Here is a 7048-nt window from a genome sequence, read left to right on the forward strand (position 1 = left end):
AGTCGAGGTTGCCTGATGAGGGCCGCTGGGTAAGGGAGCAGTTCCATATGATGCTTTGAAAGCTCCCTTGAGGGGGGAAATTCATTATAAAGTTGAATATCCTGAACTTGAGACATAAAAGGGTGTTTCCATGTCATCTGTTTTTTGAAATGTCATTGTGACCCGCCTGCCCCAGCCGCCAGCTGTTGGGGGGAGGGGAGCAGGAGGGGAGTGCGGTTTCTGTGCAGCCGCGGAGCCCTGCGCACCAGGAGGCTGCCTCGCACCTCCATGCACTTAGCTTCCGCAGTTTCCCATAGGGAGCATGTTTCCACATGGGCATATCTGATCTTGAAGTCGAAATTGAGAATGAAGTCAGGTTTATCTGAAGTCTTGTCTCCCTTTGGCCCATTCTGCGTATTGCTCTACTTCGTTTAGATGAGATGATGCAGGCCCTGCCTCCCCTGCTGTCCGCTCCAGCCCGCGCTGCCCTGCCCAGTCACTGCCCTCCAGCCGCAGGACTTCTGCACTCTGTTTAGCGTCCGGCCTTTCCCCAGGCAGGTCCCTCTGCCCTGAGCGCTGCCCCCTCCTGGTCACTCAGTGACTCTACTGAGGCCGTCACATCTCGGCTCTACTGTTTCTCAGGGAGGCCAGCTGCCTCCTTCAGGGTCCCATCTATGCTACCACATCCCTGTTGTCATAGCGCTTACCTGTTGTAATGACATGGTTCTTTGATGCCTCTTGCTCCTTTCAAATGCCGGCTCCATGAGGCAGAGGCTCGGCTTTTGGTTCCACTGTTTCGAGTGTCTGGCACAGTGCCTGACACCTGGTGGATGTGTGATAAGTATTTCTTTAAGAATCAGTCAAGAGCAAAGGGACACGTGGGTGTCAGGGTCACAGCATTCTGGAATACCCCGTCTGGCCTGCCTGCCTTGATGGGTCACGTAGGTGGTTTAAAGAGAACGTTTTTACACGGCTCGAGCTGCCGTAACAGAAGGCCGCAGACCTGGTGCTTAAACAGCAGACACTTCCTTCTCACCGTTCCGGAGGCTGCTGAGGCCAAGATCAAGGGGCCAGCAGACTGGGTTCCTGTGAGAGGCCTCTACGTGGTGTGCAGGTGTCTCACTTTGTCCCCATGTGGCAGAGAGCCTCGTGACCTCATCTAAACCTAATGACCTCCCGAAGTCCCTGCCTCCAGATGCCATCACACTGGGGCTTAGGGCTCCAACATACAGGTTTTGGGGGGACAGTCATTCAGTCCATAACATACATGAGCTAAATGCTTGATGAGACTGTTCTTTATTGTCCTCATTTACTCTGAGAAATGTCCAGCCAATTTGAGAGAGAAAATGTGTGCATGAGTGAGGATTCGAATTACAGGCGCTCCGTTTTCCCGTACCCCTCCTTGCGTTGTTTGTGAGCCGTGGGACTCAGCCGAATGAAGTTAATGGAGAAAGGCAAGAAGCAAGTAGGCCTTCAGTGCCCAGTGTGTCATTGCTGCTTGTCACTGGAGGTGCCGTGAGGGCAGTGGCTTGTTTCAGTCGTTCAGAGCAAACCACCTCTCTGGCTGCTCGGCCTTGCATCGTCGACAGAGATAGCACACTCAGGTCCATCCCCTTCGGGACCAGGCGCTCGTAGTCAGCAGTTCCTTCTCCGGCTCCAGAGGACACCAGAAAAGGGGCTGCCCTTAGTCAGCCTGAGGTGCTCCCTTGCCGTTTCAGATGATACTGCGAGAAAGAAGCTAGCTGCTCTTCCCAGGGTTGTCGGGCACAGTAGCGAGCGGCTCCTTTCCCTTGGACAGAAAGAAGCTTCAGAACTTTCCTTATCCCTTTCACACTTTTTTGGAAAAAGAGTGATTACAATAACTGTCTAGGCTTTCTTGGGCTCCCCACTCCCCCCTAAAAAATAGCCATAGAGTTTTGAGGACAGATAGTAGGAAGAAGAGGGTATGTATGTGAACCAAGTCCTCTTCCTTAGTAATCTGTGTGTAAAACGTGAAGGTAGAGTGGACGCCGGGAGGCGAGGGCCTGTCCCGGGGCCAGGCGGGCTGACAGGCCTTGCGGAAGCTCGGTGAGGTCCAGGAAGATTGAAGCTTTGCTGGCGCTGTCCGGAGCGCTTCGAAGCTTCTGCCCTTGTGGAACAGAAAAGCATGTTTTTCTGTTTGTTTCTGTTTGGGAGCAATACTAAATATATTTGGGTTTATATCAACTCCAACTAGAGAAAAACAGAAAACCTAATAATTTCAATTTGTGCCTTTTATAGTTTCTTCCTTAGTGACTTTGTTTAGCCAATTTGCCTTATATCTGCTCAGTACTGTCAAACAGCCCTTTTCAGCAAAATCATTTTGAGTGATAAGATTCCAGGTTCGTGGAAAATACAGAGCATCAGGCCCCTGAGAGCAGATCTGAAGTAAAACTGGAACGTTCTCTTGCCTCGCTGCCGGCTCGCAGGCCAGGCAGGTGTCCTGCAGCATGTGGTGGCGTCCCTGCCCGGCGCTCCCTCCGCGTCTGTGCGGCATCCGTCAAGGTGCTGTGAGCTCCCTGAGGGCAGGGGCTGTCTTTCTGACCTTTGTGTCCACAGACTAGAGGTTCTCATAATAAATACCTATTCAATGAATGAATCAATCTGATCCCAGATGGTGTCTTTATCACTATTATTCTCCCTGTTTCAGAGACACTTAGAATTTCTTAGGAATTTGTCTTTATCAGTCACCATGGGGGATACAGAACGTACGCTTCCATTTACGTGAGGTTCCAGAAGACACGGATCTATGGTGGGAAAAACACAGTGGCTGCGTCTGGGAGGGAGAGGAAGAGACTGGGAAGGGGCATGAGGGAACTTTCTGGGGTGATGACAGTATCTTGATAGGGGTGTGGGTTACACAATTGTATACATTTGTCTAACCTTAGCAAACACACTGTTAATATTTGTGCACTTCATTGTATGGAAATTTTACAACAAAAAAATACTGAATTCCACTAGTGATATGTATTGCTGAGGCATTTTAGAAGGATGGGTACAGATATCTCAATTCATTCAAAATACATCAAAAATTAAGACGGATTGGGGGCTGGCCTGATGGCGTGGTGGTGAAGTCCAGTGCACTCTGCTTCAGTGGCCTGGGTTTGCAGGTTCAGATCCTGGGCACAGACCTGCACCACTCATCAAGGCATGTTGTGGTGGTGACCCACGTACAAGATAGAGGAAAACTAGCACAGATGTTAGCTCAGGGCTCATCTTCCTCAAGCAAAAAAGAGGAAGATTGGCAGCAGATGTTAGCTCAGAGGAAATCTTCCTCACCAAAAAAAGGGAAGATGGATTGATGGACAGAGTATCAGATAAATGATAAGCATAGCAAAATGTTAATGGTAGAATCTTGGTCAACAGATGTTCACTGTAAAATTATTTCAACTTTGCTGTATATTTGAACATTTTCATAATAAAATATTGAGAAAAATCCTTAGGGGAGTTATCACAATATTTGCTGTCAGCAATATATAGGGAAACTCAGTGTCGTTCTTTTATCCTGCCTATGATCGTTATCCTTATCCTGCCATGAAGTCGGAGGACACTGCCGAAATACTCGTTAGAGGGGACCCCCAGCCGATGGCCTGGTAGTTCACTCATCTTCCCACTAAACATCATGATATGGCAGCCACCTCCTCCCTTGCTCAGGCCCAGAATACCCCCCACAGACTGTGACAGGGCTGGTGGGTAAAATAGGGGCTAATCAACTTATTTTTTCTTAAGACTGCCCCAGAGGTGAGGGGGCTACCCATCCCACGAAGGGACCAGGGTAGGGAGCATTGATTTTCCTGCCAATACACTGCAATTTTCAATAAATGCCAGGAAATCCTTCTTTTAATTAAATACATTTATTAAGTACACACACACAAACTAGGTAATAACTGCTTAAGAATAAATAGAATGTATTCAGAACAGATCTGATACTTTGTATTTAACTTTTAAAAAGTAATCCTTTCACAATGAAATTTGGATCCTTCATTTCACCCAGACAAAAACTCATCTTTTATAGTGAAGGGCTTTTGCAAGTTAACATCCACGCAGAAGTATGTACCCATAATTTAAATGGCTCTGATGGAAACAGCTATTTCCCAGAAAAAGGTTAAAAAGATGTTCTGAGTTGTGTCTGCCCTGGTTAAAGTTTCAGTTGCTCCCTTTCTGGATTGATGTGAGCGACAGGTGCAGTGTTGACGCTCACTCCCCAGAGTGTGCACTGCTGGAGCAGCCGCCTCTTCTTGAGTTGGAAGCCACACGGCACCAGGTCTGCTCCTGGGAAGGTAAGATGACCTGACTTCATTAACTGCTCAGTAACTTAAATGCCCTGTTAAATTAGGGAAGTCAGCTCTTGCTGGAGGAGTGCCAACTGGACAAGGCGCTGAGAATGGCGGAGCTGAGGACGCACTGTCGTCCATCTAGACCAGTCTCCGAAGTGAAGATGTTCTCTGAACTGGCTTCCTTTATCTACGGAGAGATTCATGGGATCTGTCATCCAAAAAATCTAAACCCTAACTGCATTTTCTGCATCTCTTGTTCTCAAACTGTGGTCCCCAGACCTACAGCATCAGCTGGAAACGTTAGAAATGAAAAATGGGGTCTCCCACCCCAGACCTAGAAATCAGAAACTCTGGAGGTGGACCCAGCAATCTGTTCACAACCCCTCCAGGTGATTCTAATGGCAGAATTTGAGCAGCACTTTTCACGTCCCTTGCCGGAAGGGAAGGGCCTAGAGGAAAACAGTGGACGGAAATTTGTGTTGTTTTAGCCACTAAGTTTGTGGTAATTTGTTACATCACTAATAGGAAACTAATATAAATCGTTAATTCATTAGTAGTATTGCATGCCAAATAATTGTTTCCTTTAAAATAAAAAACTTTTTAAATAGCCCAAAATATATCGGTCATAGAAGTAACTGAAATGGTGATAATTAGTGTTATGTTTAACTAAATGATTAATTTCACAAAATAATCAGAATTGAAAGGGATTCCCTCTATTTTTCTCTTCAGTGACTTACCCCAAAAAAAGAGTGTCCCAAATATGACTGTTATTTTCCTGGTGAATTAACATAGTGCAGTAAAATGAATGACCAATCACACTGTTAAATAATACAACAATAATTCTAAGGAACCCTGAAAAACGGCGTGTCCCGAGTTTATCTATTCAAGAACCAATCACTGTGTACAGCTCAACAACAAAAGTAAAAATTTATCAACTATGCTTCCTATTGATATGAGTGCAATTTTCACTGAATAAAGAACTAATTTATACAACTCTACAAAACATGATTCATATCCAACAAACTTGTAAACGGCCAGAACATTAGTGGATGGATGTGGACTGGATCTTAGTAAATGTGTTTTCAGTGTAAAATGCCAATTCTGTGCTTTAGAATAGTGGCCTTGACACAATGAAGCGTGCACATCCCGGTGGGAGCACGAGGGGACCCCTGGGAGTGCCAGAGGTCATGTAGGACTGTGATTGTTTTCAAATCTTATCCTTTTAAAATTTCCTTTTCTCTGTACCTGTTTTATAATGTACATAATAAATTAGTATAGTATATATATATAATTTAAAATAATCAAAACTTGGGGTGTATTCTCTAACTTTTTCTGATAGGGGTTACATGATCAGAAAAGTTTAGACTATCACTGACACGAACCACCGAGCCCCTGCCTCTGCCCCAGCCTTAGGCTGGATTCTGGTCTAGAAATGAACACCGAGGCAATTTGAACACAAATTTTCGAACTACTCCTAAATGCAAGTTTGCCATCAACCTTTTAAACAGGTTAACCACACACAAAAAGTGTGTCACATGTTTCAAAGTAGCAGTTATTTTTCTAAAAGCACATTATGAGGTAGACTTATACCAAAATAGTGCACGTGTTAATAAAATGTGTATTAAAACCTTAAAATTGTATGTAGGTATGTACGTAGATAAAATAAATTCACCTACAGCTCTACATTCACCCATTTGAAAAACTCAAAACAATTCAGCTGAAAAGGTAAAAGCCCATTTCATTTTTAGAAAGCTTTTCTAATTCTGAAATGAAGAACATCTATTTGTTAAAAAGTTGTGGGAGGGAGGTAGTTTTAGTTTCAGATTTTAGAAGTTCTTTTGCTAAATCTTTCCCTTTATAGCTAGTTTTCAGTGAATGTGAACATCTTTACTACAAGGTAGATAGAAGATATTATGGTGCTGATTTCCGCCATGTCAAAGAGTGCTATTCAAGCAGGACCAGTTACATAATTTGTGAGCCAAGTGCAAAATAAAATTGTGAGCCTCTTGTTCCAAAAATGAAGACTTTCAAGACTGCTCCAGCAGAGCATTAAACCCAGCCTGCGGCCCTTCTCGGTGCAGGCCGCTCTCACTGCACAGGTCACACCCCATGGAGCCAGCCCTGCCTGAGGCTATTTCAGCCGCAGCTCGGGAAGACCAACACCGCAGTCGTCTTTGTCCCTGGAGCCCCTAGCACTGAACCAGGCAGACGGCAGGGAGTCAGGTGTCTGCTGAAGGAAAACCTGAGTCTTGCAGTTTTCCAAATCAATGAGAAATGCTTAGTTTTTCTGACATTATGGTCAGGAAAAAATCTTACTCTGATGAATACAGTCTGTTCATTGTAATAATAAATGATGGATTCCGCTAGTACTGAATAATTTGCACAGCACATTCTAGCTTCCTGGGAACGTGAAGCCACATGGTGATGTTCATTTGATTCACTTAACAAATATTCACTGAATGACGACTCTGTCCCCTCCTGCACTGGCCCTGGGAGTAAGACGTCCCCTGCCCTCACGGAGCTGCGAGTCTACCCTGAGAACTTAGCACCTGGAACCTAGTGAGAAAACGTTCTAGTGTCTAGTATATTATCTGGAACACTCCATATTTCCTGAAAATGTGAATCTAAAATTACCAGAGAGCACAATTTGGAAATGGTCGATGCAGTGAAATTTAAAAGAAAATTCATAGATTCAACCTTTAATGTAAAAAACATGAAAGCTAAATGAGGAAGAAGGAAAGCTGAAAATTCTATTTTAAATACTTTGGACCAGA

The sequence above is a fragment of the Equus asinus genome, chromosome 10 (genome assembly GCF_041296235.1).
Source record: "Equus asinus isolate D_3611 breed Donkey chromosome 10, EquAss-T2T_v2, whole genome shotgun sequence".
Taxonomy (NCBI): domain Eukaryota; kingdom Metazoa; phylum Chordata; class Mammalia; order Perissodactyla; family Equidae; genus Equus; species Equus asinus.